The sequence below is a fragment of the Colias croceus genome, chromosome 28 (assembly GCF_905220415.1).
Source record: "Colias croceus chromosome 28, ilColCroc2.1".
Classification (NCBI taxonomy): domain Eukaryota; kingdom Metazoa; phylum Arthropoda; class Insecta; order Lepidoptera; family Pieridae; genus Colias; species Colias croceus.
In genome coordinates, this window is record NC_059564.1 from 762,813 (window position 1) to 781,054 (window position 18,242).

Consider the following 18,242-nt stretch of genomic DNA (forward strand, 5'->3'; position numbering starts at 1 on the left):
CATTTTTATATATATACTAGTGGTTCGCCCCGGCTTCGCCCGTGTACCTACATGTTTAAACTATCCTATCTCTCAAGTTGGATCGAACTGCACATGGTGTGCGAATTTTATTATAATCGGTTAAGTGGTTTAGGAGTCCATTGAGGACAAACATTGTGACACGAGATTTATATATATTAGGATATACTTAAGATAGAATGGTACCTACCCAGAAACTTTTACAACATAATTTGTTTGGACGAAGCGGGCGAAGCAGTAGGCAGAAATCTAGTAAGTAATAGGTCCTATTAAGGTACCTACTAGTAGAATTTACTTTGACACAATCAACAATCTTAACTTGTTGACCTGTTCTTCTCTTATCTATTATGAATTCCTACGCTTTAGTAAAATATTTGTGAGATAAGACAAATGGCTGAGAAATGTAATGTGTAGATATTTTTGGCTAAAAAATTACTGTATGGTGTCATTCAATTTTTGTGTTCTTATGTTATATCAAAACAAATCGTTTGAGATAATAGCTTACTTAAGTTATTAATTATATGTTTATATTTAACAAAGGAAAACTAAAAACTTTGTTATATATTAGTTCATACTCCACTCGCCTTACATTTTCATAGAAAACCAAAAGAACATGCGACATCAAAAGTTGGAAACAATTTTTTTATAAAGATCACGCAAAGCCGCGGGATTTCGCTTGTGTATCATAATAATGTAGCCAATAACGCACTGAATGCCACCTTATCAAAATAAACCGCAATTAAACTGATATTACACAATATTTACGTTTGCACTGACAATATGGCAGTTCCCGCCAAAATTAGCGTCAAAAACAAAACGTCATGCTGAAAAATATGCGTTCCATTTCACATAATGGCAGCGTAATTTTATATTTTTTATTTTTTTTCGTTTGCAAGTGGCCAGGATAACGAATCGAGCGAGACGGGACGCTCCTGCAGGAACATGTGCGAGTGAGACAGCAACACCGTGTACTTTCTCATATAGATTTGTTGAAACGATAGGGTCCGTTCAGCTTCAGCTTTCAGCTTTCAGTAACATTCCGGCTTCGGGAGGGAGAGCACGTCTCTCGCTCCTCGTCCCCGTAAAATTTCCGTGTAAACCCCATGTGATGTTTTTCGCTCGTTAGGTTCGACGGGAGTGACTTATGTGTTGATATCCGCGATGACTCGTTACACCCGAGCCGTTAAAAAGGAAATACATTGAATAAATCTCATTACTGTGGACGTAAAAATAACAAAACCGTTGTGTTTAAATTGAGATCGTGTTTTCGTAAAATAATTACATGGACTGTTTTGACATTTAAGTAATTAGTGTGGGAAGGAAGGATAGATGTGTGCGTTATTCGAAATTTGAATTTTTTTTAATTCGGTGAGTTACGAATGTTGCTGTTTAGTTTTTCTGTTTGTTTAATTATTATTCATATTTATTATTTAATGCTGTAGCGCTTATACCTAATATTAGTTTGAAGGTTAAGCGATAAGAAATAATAAACATACCTAGTGTTGTTGAAAACCTATTTATTTTATGAGTGTACGCACTTTATTGTTGCAAAAGAATTTATTTTCATCTTCTATTTGTTTGTGCGGGGTATTCTTTATTTGTTTTTATTATTAGAATATATAATTTGGTTACCGTATGTTTGGAAAAATATTTATTTGTGCTAATTTTAATTTATATTCAGTATTCTTCAACAGGAAGGAAAATAATATGGTGTGATTAATTTTTTATTGATGTAAAGAAGCAACTATGGCGAAATTGTAGTTTATATGATAATACGGAACAATGAAGGTACTTAGTACCTACCTACTCTAATCTTGATACAGATCTAATAAAACATGAAACAATAAAAATCCATAATAAAAATGGTCTGACAATAAAAATTGGACAAAAGGTGTAATGTTCCCAATCTCAATGATCGATTTTCTTTACGGGAAAATATTATATGACCATATTTTTATGTCCCATTAGGTACCTATATATTTTATAACTAGCTGCATTTCGCGGTTTCACTCGCGTGGCTCGGCTCCTGTTGGTCTTAGCGTGATGATATATAGCTTATAGCCTTCCTCGATGAATGGGCTATCATACACCGAAAGAATATTTCAAATCGGACCAGTAGTTCCTGAGATTAGCGCGTTCAAACAATCAAACTCTTTATAATATTAGTAGGTATAGATTATTGTTGTCTAGTTATTGTAGATAATGTAGGAGATTGCGCAAACGCCCTTAATTTTCTGTGCGATAGTACCTACCTGTATTAGTTGTTAAAGTAGTTATTAATTATTATAATAACAGAGATGTTAGAGAATAATCCTACAAAAAGTATACGTCCGTACCTACAAAAAGTGATATTACCTATATGCCCAGAAGTAAAATTTTGTATACTGCCTGTATACAAAATTATATACTTACTTACATTTTGTAAATAATGTCATTTTATAACTAAGAACTTTTTCTATATTATTATTAGCATGTTGGTAACGCAAACTCATTATTTTCCTAAAAAAAAAAACCGTTGTTAAACTTATATAAAATTAACGATTTTTAACATTTTACCAGCAGAAAGCTGTTTTCCAAATGACATGACGTTATATTTTATTTTTGTTCCGGGCGGAACCGGGGCGTGTAGTAACATAATATAAACGATATAACCAATCTACAAAGTAATGACTTAGTTGCAAAGTGGTATACTGCAAAATATTTACTCTGTAAACACACGGGGAATAAATAGGAACGGAGACGCGTAAATTTTTTTAACCCTATTTTTTCAAATAGTACAGTGAAATCAAAAGGTTCTAATTGATGAATATAGTATCTTTTGATTGTAATTTGTAATGCGTCTTTCCACTGTTTTGCACATTACGATTTTCCGTCAGTACACTGCCACATATAAGTCCAAAAATTTGTATGTAGATTTCCCATAGATTTGATGATGATGCGATGTTATTTAATTAGAGTAATCCTGATAAAATATGTACCTACTTATCACTACATAGTATGAAACAAAGTCGCTTTCTCTGTCCCCATGTCCCTTTGTATGCTTAAATCTTTAAAACTACGCAACGAATTTTGATGCGGCTTTTTTTAAATAGATAGAGTGATTTAAGAGGAAGGTTTTAGTATATAATTTATTAGGTTTTAGATCAAGCGGGCGAAGCCGCGGGCGGTAAACTAGTTATTGATATAATAATTTTAATATGCGTTGAATCCTGAGATTTTAATAAATTGGCTTTTACCACTGCTTTGCTTATAATAAGGTCAATTGTTTCGTCAGTCCACTGCCACATAAAACTCGTATAAAAATATTTCTTTACGTAATCATAGAACCTAGATCCTTTAGTTTTCAATACATTTTCACTTAATACTGTTTCAATGATTTGTAAAATATCCGGAAAATTCTCAACAAAATATCCTGTGCATTGAACCCGGTAAGTCATAATGCACCGTCGTTAATCACTCTAACAAAAACGTGGTCAGACATTCCATCAGTCCCCTGCCAACAAAATGATCTGTCAGTCCTCATTAGCATTCACAACGCGTTATCAATACGTTTGACTTGCTAAATTCAATTACTGGAACGGAAAATATAAATTAGAAGATTAACAGTACAGTGGTTAGCGCGTTAGAATCGAGAGGTGGGTTCGATCTTGTCAGAGAATGAGGTTTCGGTTACATGTTTCATTGGAAAAGGTAGTATCATCACTACATAGTATAAAACAAAGTCGCTTTCTCTGTCCATATGTCCCTTTGTATGCTTAAATCTTTAAAACTACGCAACGGATTGTGATGCGGTTTTTTTTAATAGATAGAGACATTCAAGGTTTTAGTCCATACTTAATATTATAAATGCGAAAGTAACTCTGTCTTTCTGTCTGTTACTCAATCACGCCTTAACTGTATATCCTGAACAAATTTGCATGAAAATTGGTATAGAGATATTTTGATACCCGAGAAAGGACATGGGCTACTTTTTACCCCGGGAAATAGGATAGGTTTTATCCCGGAAATCCCACGGGAACGGGAACTATGCGGGTTTTTCTTTGACTGCGCAGGCGAAACTGCGGGTGGAAAGTTAGTATTATACACGGTTACTTGTAAAACACCAGCAACCTCGCAGGACAAGATAGGTAACATCATAAGTAACAACATTTGATCTACGACTTTTGGTAATTTGTTAGATTTTATTTTCATACAAAAATAAATATTAATTTAATTTTCCGTTTGAATATTATAAACTCTACGCGCATCCCAAAAATTACGTAAACAAGAAGCGAAGGAGAGGGGGAAGGGGGCGTCGCGTCGTCCTTTCGATAATGAATAGAACATAGACTTACAAGTGTTAGGAGAGTACAATAAAGGCTTAAAAAATCATTTAAAAATAATTTATTGCGTTATGCCAAAAGTCGTAGAACAAATGTTGTTACTTAGGAATTAGGATGTTAGCTATTTTGTCCTGCGAGGTTGCTGGTGTTTTACAAGTAACCCTGTAACTGTATAATATATAATGTGTTCGTTACATTGAGTTAATATGTACTATGGTTCGTTGCTATATTTCTCAAGTCAGCGGACCATTTTTTGTATTATTTCATTGCAAACTAATATAAATTTACACAACAGCTAGTAGTAGTACCTAATACCTATACGAACTAACGAAATGTATCGACCAAAGACGTGAAAATTTTCTTGTAACAAAACAGACAGACATTAATAATTATTATATCATTATGAATAATAACAGATTTTCTGTACGTGTTTTCCTTAAAATTACAATAATAGACTTATTTATAAAATAGTATTGATAAAAAACACCGTTTGTTCAGCAAGTACGAAATAAACAGGAATGTTATTGTATTTTGTGTGTTTGTTGCTTCAAAACGGATGAACAGATTGAAGTAAAACTTTTACGCTTAGTGATACACATTGAAAATGGATGAACAGATTTCGATGTATTGATTAGCTTCAAGTATGTAGGTACATACAGATAATATCATTCTATACTAGTTTCAAGTTATTGAATAACTAGCTTTTCGCCCGCGGCTTCGCCCGCTTTTAGAAAGAAAAACCCGCATAGTTCCCGTTCACGTGGGATTTCCGGGATAAAACCTATCCTATGTGTTAATTGATGTTACCCTCTATATGTGTGCTAAATTTTATTGTAATCGGTACAGTAGTATTTGCGTGAAAGAGTTACAAACACACACTCACACACACACACATCCTCACAAACTTTCGCATCATAGTTTCGCATTTATAATATTAGTACAATATTATATTTATATATATTATTTTAGAGTAGGTATTCTTTATGTCAATACAGTCGAACAAAACCAGGTGAAGTAGCTAGTAAAACTGTAGGTAATCTTTCTACTTCCTATAGTCTATCACGTCCCTAAAACTGGTTAATAAAAGCTTAGCTATTTATAGTATACGATGTTCAGACAATTTAAAATACATTTGGATATTTTCGTAACCAACATCTGTTTATGAATCAGACGGTCAGTTTGTCTGTTTGTTACATTTTTTATGTATATAGATACGTAACGCGATTAACCAACAATGTCAATAATCAATATTATATGTGAATTTGTTATTTATAGCTATTCAAAGTTGAGTTTTTCAAAATCAGTTCAGCAGTTTTTGTGCTCCGTGCAAACAAACATTTACCTACTAATCTTCATTATGACTATCACTTTAAATTAGCCTTTTTATAAACTTACTTCATTTCTAAACGTCTTCCTAACCTGGGAAAATTCTTTAAAATTCTTTATTTTTGCCTTCACAACTTGGCTGCTAGGTATTACCTACTTACACTTGGGAAAACTTAGCTTTAATTTTAATGACAAAACAGTTGAACAAATATCGATAACGTTTTGATATACATTACTATACAATTTTCCTCCTATAAAATAACACAGTATACTTCAACAAGCGAAAATAAATCATTCGCAAAGTCATAAAAACAAGAATTTTTATTCTCATAGTCTTTGAGATATTTTTATTTCTTTTTAATTACTTAATCAGAGTTACAATTGAGATTGCAATAAAACGGAACAATAAAACTCATTCTAACGAGCAAACTAGCGAATTATTACTCAAACTCAAACATTTATATAGTTACATACCTACACAATACCTACGACTTCTTTTAGAAGCACTTTCGAATTGTCATTACATATTTTTAACATTTACCACCGATTCGGAAAGCAGTATCTATGGAGAAGAACCGGCAAGAAACTCCATAGTTGCTCTTTTAAAATCATGTCAATATAACAATTCAATTTTACATAATATGTAACTTATATCTTACTACATAATATATCATAATATGCCAAAGAACTGTCCTGTCCCTGTGGTTCTTACGCGACAGCCCTCCATGGATATTCATCTTCCATATATTCTAGTCCATATAATGAGGAGGAGGAGGATAATATATTCAAGCAACTAGCTAGTACGCGTGCTCAGACATTGCTTGGATTTATATATTAACAGCTTTCCGCCCGCGGCCGCGCACGTATTGTCAAAGAAGAACCCGCATAGTTCCCGTTCCTGTAGGATTTCCGGGATAAAACTTATCCTATGTGTTAATCCATGTTACCCTCTATATGTGTGCTAAATTTCATTGTAATCGGTTTATTCGTTTGGCAATATTGCGTCGACCAGATATGACACTAGAAGCTCATAAAAGCTTCAAGATAGACATCTATTGATAAAATGTAAAGTTAAATTATTAAAAAAATATAATATATCAAAGGTTAACACTTAACATATTATAATATAATACTATACGGAACTCATATTCTAAATACAACTCGCACTTGGCCCATTATCAAAGACAAAAAAAATAATAACGAATCAAAATAGATATAAAACCTTCTTTGAAATCTGCAAATGAAAAATCATTGACAATATTTTATACTTGTAGACGGCACGCGCACGCCCACTGTCTTCTGATGTTAGGGTTGTCAACTGCTAATTAAATATTTATTTTTTATGGCACGAAAATAATCTATATTAGTTATAAAGCTGAAGAGTTTGTTTGTTTGAACGAGTTAATCTCAAGGACAACTGGTGCGCTTTGTAAAATTATTTCGGTGTTGGATAGCCCATTTATCGAGTAAGGCTATATTATTAGGCTTTATATCATCACGCTAAGACCAACAGACATATATATTATCTATATATTATGTATATAAAAATGAAACCCGTTTCGCGTTGTCACGGCATCACGCGTGAACGGGTGGGCCGATATCCATAATATTTTTTTTTATTATATTCCTTGAAGTACGAGGATGGTTCTTATGTAGCTTACGTAACTTAAAAATGTACCACGGGCGAAGCCGGGGCGGACCGCTAGTTTTTAATAAATACCTACGAGTTTTTTTTAAATATTAGTAGCAACTGGCAACCCTATAAAGTCTCGCTCTGGCAATATACTTTCTAATAAGCGATTTTTATAAATACCCCTCGTATTTTCTTCGAATACTTTCTTACACGTGTGCTTACAAAGCTTACAAAGTTCTGGACTATTTCTAAAATGCCTACTTTGTAAACCCTAGCTAAGATTTATTATTGTGAAGGAAATAGTATATTAACATTAACATTAAGATCTAGGTTAGCTATAACTCCTTACAAAACAGGTTTATTATATAGATATGTATCTGTATACTAGGAAAACGCCCCGGTTCCGCTTGGGTTACATTATTTTTAGACTAGATTTCCGCCCGCGGCTTTGCCCGCGTTTGCAAAGGAAAACCCGTATAGTTCCCGTTCCCGTGGGATTTCCGGGATAAAAACTATCCTATGTGTTAATCCAAGTTACCCTCTATATGTGTGCTAAATTTCATTGTAATCGGTTCAGTAGTTTTTACGTGAAAGAGTAACAAACATCCATACATCCATAAAAACTTTCGCATTTATAATATTAGTAGGATTTGTTGATGTCGTAGCATGCTTTCTATTAAATAATATTATACCTATTATAATTCGTTCGAAGAAAAATCCAACAAACGAAAAATTATTAAAATCTGTTCAGCTGTTCTTGAGCCAAATAAGTATGTTTTTAGGGACATTATCAGCTAGGTACAGGATAAGATTGACTTTAAATACAATAAAAATATGTGCGTGTACTAGTGTACACACGTAAGAAGTGAAATTTCTTTATGACCTTATTTTTCAAAAAATAATTTACTATATGCAACTTTACAGAAATATGTCGAATCAAGCATGGTAGGGATAAGAAAGAGATGGCGCGTAACGGAAAAATGTCACGCGTAACGATAAAATGTTACACTAAATTTTTTCCAACCCCGATAAAGAAGTTTCACTTCAATAAATCTAGTTGGCTGCGATATGTTATGTAACGTAGTACATATTAACTCAATGGTTATGACTTATGTATTGTATATTTATTTGCCAATGTGTGCGTTCGTTTGCGTATGTTAATGTGAATCATCCTACCAATATTATCAACGCGAAAGTTTGTTTGACTCCTTCATGCAAAAACTGCTGAACCGATTTTTATGAAATTAGACAAACACATGGAGATTAACACATAGGATAGTTTTATCCCGAAAACCCCGGGAACGGGAACTATGTGTGTTTTCCCTTAATTCTATTGAGTTTATTTTAGTTTCATTCACGAATAATTTTTGGTCCATTAACATCTGTTTTCTTAATAAATTTATCTAATTTGTTCAGGAATATTTTTAAAGCAAATGTACTCAACGTTCACCTTTTTGTGACTACCCTCCTTTTTTACAAATTTAACCTGCGTAAATCCGACTACCCTCAAAAATCGTTAAATAGCATAATTATTAAATCAAAAGCAATTGAATATACAATTATCAGTTCAACTGTTTCGCCCACGTCAATCTCAGGTATTTTGACAACCTGAATCTCTGATAAATACCATACATTAAACTTTGATGTGTGTGTTGGCGCATGTCCAAGTGTGGGATAGTAAATAGTATTTGATAATTCTTATTCTTATAGTTACACTAGCGGCCCGCCCCGGCTTCGCCCGCGGTACATATGATAAATAGATGTTGGCCGATTCTCAGACTTACCCGATAGGTATGCACAGAAAATTTCATGAGAATTGGTCCAGCCGATTCGGAGGAGTATGGCAACGAAAACTGTGATACGAGAATCTTATATATTAGAAGTCACTAGAAGTCACTATAGGCTTTTACTTTGGTATAATATTCATGGGATGAAAAAAAATTTAGTCCGAAAAAAGGGGATGTAATAATTGTAATTAGTTATACAAATTTGGATATTGGGTCTGATATAAAGATCTATTTATTTAATAAAACAAAGTTTAAGTAATTTTAACTAGGTATGTTTTATTATAAACCTAAGCTCCTAGCTTTCCGCTCGCGGCTTTGCCCCTATGTCTTAAACCTCATAGTTAGGTAAAATATATACTAAAACCTTCCTCTTGATTCTTGAATCACTCTATAAATTAAAAAAAAAAACTCATCAAAATCCGTTGCGTAGTTATGATGTTATACTATGGAGTAAAGCTATGCAGGAGTGACATGGCTATTTATTATCTCGACGAAGCCGGGGCAAGCGGCTAATGTGACGGGAAACATGATTTCATAATGAAACAGAGTATAGTATGGGGTCCATGTTGAAAAGGGACAGCTATTCAGCTTTTCAGAAACTGTATGCTATATTCCATGAATAGGAAATAACCTGTAAAAGTTTTTGAAAATGTGATCAAAATGTTGATAAATTTACTTTTACCGTAGCTAATAAAAATTAATAATTATCTGCCTTTGCTAATCGTATTTTAAACACGCTCTTCTTTCTTTCTTTCTTTCAATGTGTAAGTGACTTAGGTACCTAAGTACCTCTAAAGTAGCTCTAAAGCTAGCGTGCAAGAGCAACTTTTGTCTCCGCAACTATTTTGTCTCTCCCATCAACTCTATGGGCTAGTAAGAAAGTGCGCGCACGTAGCGACGCAACTCCCCATAGAGTTGATGGGAGAGACAAAATAGTTGCTGAGACAAAAGTTGCTCTTGCGCGCTAGACCTTACATCTCTAACTTAACCAAGTTATTTCCTATTTTTACTTGCCTTTAGGGCTTAGGCACACATACAACAGGACAGTTAATTAGAGAGTAGATATATATATTTTATCAAGTCTGTTTAAAGACTCTCCAATTTTAGTTTTAAGTTATTTTTCCTTGTATTTGTCACAATTTTACGAACATACTTACCTTGTATACGTTTGTCTTACGTCATTCCCTACTGACACCTGTCAACTTTCGCGCCCTTTTCGACGTTCGGATACACGCACTTGAATGTATTTACGTAAACACATTTTAACTTTTTCGATGGTCCCAAGATACTGGATAAAGGATTCATAAGTGTAAACATTTATCCTTTTTGGGTACGTGAAAGATACTTTTAGGGGTTACAGAAGAAACTATCGATTGTTTCTTTGCATACATTATCTTTTTTTGCACTTTGAAGTCAAGTGAATTACAATTGTCTAGCTGTGCTGTGCGGTTTTACCCGCATTGCTCCGCTCCTATTGGTCTTAGGGTTATGATATAATATTATAGCCTATAGCCTTCCTCGATAAATGCACTATCTAACAGTGAAATATTTTTCAAATCGGACTCGTGGTTCCTAATATTAGTGCGTTCAAGCAAGCAAACAAACAAATAAACTCTACACTCTACAGATATTTTATAATATTACTATACTAATAATATAACAGGCCCTAAAACAAGTCTCTTACTAAACATTTAATTAAATTTACACAAAATAGAGTTGACAAAGACATTATTTCAAAAATGGCACAAAATGAGGGTAGATTATTTTAATCACACATAAAAAGGAAATACGTCGAGAATTTTTCCATTGCAGCGTGTTAAGGAATGCAATAACCTTACAAAGAGTATGTCTTGAACTTTAACGTGAAATGAAACGTGGTTTTCAGATTTTCATTTTACATGATTTAAAAGTTGTTGGGAAATCTTGTGATGTTGCAATTTGTGAGGGAAGTGGGATAACTATCATATTATATACATACTAGCTTCGCTTCGCAGTTTCACACGCGTGGCTCTGCTCCTGTTGTTCTTAGCGTAATGATATATATAGCATATAGCCTTCCTCGATAAATGGGCTATCTTACAGCGAAAGAATATTTCCGTTTTTGAATTCGGTTGTTTTTAACGCAGTTATTTTTATTTAATACTTTTTAGTGTATTTTTCAACACGAATCAAACGAGCCCAAACTCGATAAAGTTGTTCAATATGTTACTGAGTTCCTATGGCCCCCTTCCGATTCCATCATCAAATCAGCTCTATGTCATGATAATGTTTCATCGCTATCCAATTTACATACGTATACAAAATTTCAGCTCAATCGGTTACCGGGAAGTGAATCAAAGTTAATTGCGACATTTCAATTAAGTCATCGAGTACTTATAGACAAAAATGCTCATAAAATGAAAACTACTGAGCCTATCCGAATGAATTTTTATGGGACCAATTCGACACCATCCCGCATCGAACAAAAAAAGAATCACGTAAATCGGTTCAGAAACCTCGGAGTAATCGGTGTACGTACATAAAAAAAATACCGGCCGAATTGATAACCTCCTCCTTTTTTTGAAGTCGGTTAAATATTGTACGACATGGTTCGCAGAATCTAGATTTCCAGCTAGCTTCAGGCAAATATCATGTTACTATTTTGAAACCACTCTAGAGGATAAAATTTCATACTTGTATCTATTATCTAGAAGATATTTACTTATTATAGTTTCAAGTATATGCATCTACATATTACTACTTACTTAATTTATAACATGCTTTTATTAGCTTCACCTGTGTGTTTGTATGTAACCGACACCTCGACTAGATTTTGACACAGACAGATTTAATTCAAACTTTGTACACTTATAATGGCTTGCTTTCAATATAGTCAAGTCATAAAATAACAAAAAAAGAGTGTGAGAGCCGAGCACACGTGTCAGAAGTAAAACCTCTTCGGCAAGATACAAATTTAGCCACTCCATGACATGACGGTATTGCTATGACGCGACCTTGAAATTTTACTCTCAACGCGCCTAAATTATTCAAATCATATATTTGTTAGAATTGTGATACAGAAGTTTCTCTTACAAAATAAGCGTGTATTTTGTAGCTCTATTTTAATTACATTTATAATTTAGCCACTTTACTAAAAAAGGCATGTGAAATTTGAATTTTCTAATCCCAGTAGACTGCGTTGATATATCAATCACTCAGTGAAGATAAAAGAAAGCTTTACAATTAGGCAACCACGAGATAAAAACAATAGTGATTGATCATGTTATATATCGGATTAGCTTCTTCAATGAGTTATTTTTGTCGTCCCATTCATGTTTTTACCCTACCACAACAAAACATCAACGTACATTGCTGTTCCTCACTTTTCCAACACAAACTACAGTACACACCGATCAATGTATTGCACACATCGATACTACTATTGCATGTAGGTACATCCTGTTATAAACAGAAATTTACGAGCAATCAAACCACTGTGCAAACATAGGTATATAACATCAAACGCTAGTTACGTCAACCGTCAGCCAGCGAACAAAGATTGTTTTGTTCTACTATTGATTTACGTGTCGTTCTCAAAGGACAGACAGATAGAGTAACTATTGTTGTATAAGAAAACGTTTTCGCTACGGTTCGACCAAGATTTACGAATACCTAAGTCCTATAAACAATCCTACTAATCTATACTAGTAATATTATAAAGATGAAGAGTTTGTTTGTTTGTTTGAACGCGCTAATCTCAGGAACTACTGGTCCGATTTGAAAAATTCTTTCGGTGTTAGATAGCCCATTTAACGAGGAAGGCTATAGGCTATATATCATCACTCTAAGACCAACAGGAGCGGAGCAATGCGGGTGAAACCGCGCGGCACAGCTAGTATTATACATATATGCTAAAGTTTATCAGGATGGATGGATGTTTGTTATTCTTTGACGTAAAAACGATTGAACCGATAACAATGAAATTCTGTATGTAGGCAGTTGAAGATCCAGAATAAGACATAGGCTACTTTTAATCCCGGAGATCCCATAGGAACAATAGGGGTTTTCCTTTGAAAACGCGGACGGAAATCTAGTGTTATTAGGTGTTGATTATTAACGCACCGGGAGAGGCTCTAAATGTGGCTAATTAGTCGCATCTTACTTCAGTCGTCCTTTTTCGACGATCTTACTTCAGTCGTCTTTTTTTGACGATCTTTCTTCAGTCGTCCTTTTTCGACGATCTTACTTCAGTCGTCCTTTTTCACGATTTGAATCAAGCCATCTACTCTGACGTCTAATCATTAGGCTATAACGTATGACGTTAGGTATATATTTTGCACAAAAAGCGGCCTTATTGCTGGACAGCAATCTCTGCCAGGCAGCCTGGTGTAATGTTAAAAGACAACAAACGACACCAAAGTACACAAAGGTATATAAGGGAGTTGTTACCAAGATAGTTTTTACGATAGACCACAATAAAGTTTTGTTGGCAGTAAATAAGAATGCGACATAAACTGTGGTCCTATCCTTTGCTATATAAAAGGAAGGGATAAATCTAAACCCTGATATAGAGCTTTAAATATAAATAATAAAAAGGAGCGTGTGTGCCGAGCACACGTGTCAGAAGTGAAACTTCTTTGGCAAGCTTCAAAGATACCACAATCTTCGCCTTACTCCATGACGTGACATTATTGCCACGACCTTGAAATTTACTCTCAACGTTCCTAAAGTTTCACTTCAAAATCTAATTTCATGAAATTATTGTATTACTACTGTACTGTACTGTACTGGGATCTTACTCTATAACCAAATCTTTCCAAAAATACTTAAGATGACGAACATCAAAACAGCCGCCGAGAATTATTCAAAGAATTAATTTATACCTTCGATTTCAAAACAAACCCTTCATAATTAATTCATGCGAATGAATAATAAACCTCACAAAGGTTCGAATCTTACTTCCCTTGTCGTTATCAACCCTTTGAATCCCTCGTTTTACGGATGATTTTGCTCCTAAGTTTGTCTCAAAGAGAGAAAGGTGTCTACCGTCTGTATTTATAAGTAAACTAGCTGTGCCCGCAGTGTTCCGCTTCTAATGATACTCAATTCCTCGATAAATGGGCTATTTAACACCGTATTTTGTTTATAAAAACGCATCATGAAAAAAAAAAATTATATGAACTAGCTTTTCACCCGCGGCATCGCCCGCGCAGTCAAAGATAAACCCGCATAGTTCCCGTTCCCGTGGGATTTCCGGGATTGCGTCATTTTCCCGGTGTAAAAAGTAGCCTATGTCTTTTCTCGGGTATCAAAATATCTCCATACTACATGAAAATGAGCAGTGGTGGCTCAGTGGTGAGACCTCGGACTTCGAATCGATAAGTCCGGGGTTCGAGACCAGGCGAGCGTGCAGGAAATAAATTGATTTTTCAATTTATCTGCGCATGTTGTAACATCACCACTGCTCGAACGGTGAAGGAAAACATCGTGAGGAAACCGACATGTCGAAGAATTAAAAAGTTCGACGACATGTGTCATCCGCCAACACGCACTTGGCCAGCGTGGTGGATTATGGCCTGTACCCTCATAGGAGGCCCGTGTCCCAGCAGTGGGAACGTATAATATGGGCTGATGATGATGATGATGATGATGACATGAAAATTGGTTTAGTAGTTTAGGCGTGATTGAGTAACAGACAGACAGAGTTACTTTCGCATTTATAATATTAGTATGGATATAGTATGGAATGTTTAAAATTAAAATTATGCATTGCAAAAAGAAGTGATTTTTATTCACATGCTTCTATTAGCTTCACCTGTAACTATGTTTATATTTTTGGATGTAAACGACTCGTTTTGACTCGATTTTGAACTCGATTTTGACCCACTTGAAACGGACAAATTTATTTCCAACTTTGTACCCTTATCTTAGATCGTTAATACGATAATTTCATGATTTTATTAAGCGTGTATTAATTGTTATTAGTTTAAAAATCGAATGGTCTTACCACAAAACAATTTAAACACAGCCTAATTTTAAACCAGCGATCTGTCACTTTAATAGTTGTCTATGTATACGACAAAACCAAATTATATTTGCACACCCAATCAATGGGTAGAATGTGTTAGCCACATAATATTGTAGTTTAAAGATCTATAATTTGTACTACATTCTTGCAAATAAATGTAATTTGAATTTGAATTTGAAAGAGATTAACCCGCGCTTAAAGTTAATCCCTGTCTAAAGTTTTTTGTGGTGAGACAGGCTAAATGCAGAACCATTGTAACAATAAAAAGCATGAATTATAAAAATAAAATCTTTCCTATTTGTAGATTGACATTTCTATTCAGAAACTTTGCCTTTTTTAATAGAAAAGCGGAACTCGATCAAAAATCGGTCACAAAAACAAGGAAGCCATAGAAATGATGTTGTTTTCCTTTCGTTATTTATTGCGTAAGTTTTATTCGTGTGATGAGATCTAGTTGAAAGTTTTTCGTAATGGTAATTTGCTTATTGGATTTATTATTACTAGCTGGTTTGTACTTTGTTTGATTAAATACTACTAATATTATAAAGCTGAAGAGTTTGTTTGTTTGAAAGCGCTAATCTCAGGAACTAGTGGTCCGATGTGAATAATTCTTTCGGTGTTAGATAGCCCATTTATCAAAGAAGGCTATTAGGCTATACTATATCATTATGCTAAGACCAACAGGAGCAATGTGGGTAAGACCGCGAGGCACAGAAATAAAAATTAAATATATTATGTATGTTTTTCTGTTCAATTCGTGTAGGTACGGACTACGGTGTCCTAAGTTGTTAGTGAACATTTTTTTTAACTTTTCTTAACGTAAAAATTTTGACAAAATCGGTGTAACAATTTCAATGTGTAGCCGAAATAGATAGGTACATTGTTTCTTTGTTTTTTATTTAGGTAGATGTTAATTAATAAGCATTTCATTTATTTTTGATCATAGAATATTTCTGCCCTTGTTATTCTTATCATTATGATAATATCATCAAATAAATTTTATTTCTGTTTCGGATCGAAACATTCTTCAACTAAATAATAAGCTTGAATGTTACGGAACTCTAAAAATAAAATATCTACATGTCAAAGGAATAGATTCTTTGATCAACAATAAAATAAATGGGCTGTGAAAAATACAATGGAAACGTGTAAAAATTATCTAGTGAAAGATATGAAATATGACAGAATCATTAAAATAATTTTACGATGTTTTTATAATATTTTTAAGCTATTGCATAGCTTCTATCGCGGGCCTTGAGCGCGGGGACCGAATCGAGAAATTCCGTAACGAAAAAACCTCACGCTATATAATAGTATATCAGCTTCACCCAAGTTTTCAAAGAAAAAACCCGCATAGTTTCCGCGGATAAAACCTAACATATGTGTACCGGCCTCTATATGTGTGCTAAATTGCATTGTAATCAGTTCAGTAGTATTTGCGCGAAAGAGTAACAAACATACATACACACATCCATCCTCACAAACTTTCGCATTTATAATATTAGTAGGATAGACTAGGATAATATTATATTCATATGTTATGCTTAAATATTGGCGTGGGATCATTGGCCGGCCAAAAATAGCAGACCCAAATATACAATAGGGCAGGTGTTTATCGGGCTGGAGTAAAAATGGAGCTTCTGTACCGAATTTCATTACTTACGTTACTCAAACTCAACACATAAATAACTGACTGACCGGTTGGCTTGGTTGGTAGTAGCCCTGCCTTCCAAGCCAGAGGTCGTGGGTTCGATTCCCACCCGGGGCAGATATTTGTGTGATGAACGTAGATGTTTGCTCTGTGTCTGAGTGTTAATTTTCTATATAAGTATTTATTTAAAATTATATATGTGTGTTTATCAGTCGTCTGGTTTCCATAACACAAGCGAAAGCTTACTATGGGATCAGATCGTGCCGTGTGTGAAAACTGTCCCGAAATATTTATTTACATATTTATTTTAATAACGTTTTATGCTTTAAAAAGTTTTATATTGTAAGTTAATTTTAAAGAAATCTAATCGTTTCCAAGCTTAAACTAATAATGTTAAGATTAAATACGGAAACCCACGCGGAGTATCCTGAATCTATCCGAGCAATTTTCTTTTATGGTCTCTTAGCGGAGATATGAAATTCCTTTAGATTTGGTGCAAGTTATAAGATCCTACGCGAAAGTTTGTGAGGATGGGGGTATGTGTGTTTGTCACTGTTTCACGCAAATACTACTGAACCGATAACAATGATATTAAGCACAAAGAGGGTAACTTGGATTAACACATAGGATAGATTTTATCCCGGAAATCCCACGGGTTTTCTTTTGAAAACGCGGGTGAAGCCGCGGGCTCAAATCTAGTACTATTATAAAGATGAAGAGTTTGTTTGTTTGAACGCACTAATTAGGAAAAAAATCTTTCGGTGTTAGATAGCCCATTTATCGAGGAAGGCTAGGCTATATATTATCATCACGCTAAGACCAACAGGAGCGAATCAATGCGGGTGAAACCGCGAAGCATAGCTAGTAGTTATGGCTCCAGTCAATATATAGTTATTGTTTTACGTAGAAAATCGCTATCCGCTCGTTCTTTAAACAATATTATTAGAGACGACGTCAACTGTGCTTATACATAAACCATTGCTTATTGCTTGTAATTCACTTTCGCTATTTTTAGATGGAATATTATTGCTTTATGGATTTGCTCGATGATTTATTTCCTTTTTCTTGCTGCTAATAAAAAAGAAACATATATATAACGACAATGTAATACCTACGTTGTAACTATTTAGTTATTTGTGATGTAAGGTCATGACAATTGTACCTTTTACTTCTGAACCGATTTTGATAAAATTTTAAAAGTTCAAGTAAACGTAGTACAATATATTCCCTATCAGTGAAAACTTATAGACCCTTCAGATTTTGGCTTCTACACTTTTAAACGTATTTAGTATATTTTATTCAGTAACTAGCTGTGCTCCGCGGTTTTACTTGCATTGCTCCGCTCCTGTTGGCCTTAGCGTGATGATATATAGTCTATAGCCTTCCTCGATAAATGGGCTATCTAACACCGTAAGAATTTTTCAAATCGGTCCAGAAGTTCCTGAGATTAGCGCGTTCAAACAAACAAACTCTTCAGCTTAATAATATATGTAAGTAT

At 34.3% G+C, this 18,242-nt stretch overlaps 1 protein-coding gene across 1 annotated transcript in view; it reads left to right on the forward strand.

Moving 5' to 3' along the window:
• Positions 1-1,045: 1,045 nt before the first annotated feature.
• Positions 1,046-18,242, forward strand: part of LOC123704057 (diacylglycerol kinase 1) — a 53,174-nt gene continuing 35,977 nt past the window's right edge. The window contains exon 1 of the mRNA XM_045652316.1: positions 1,046-1,386. The gene's annotated coding sequence lies outside the window, so the exon portion shown is untranslated. The remainder of the gene's footprint in view (positions 1,387-18,242) is intronic.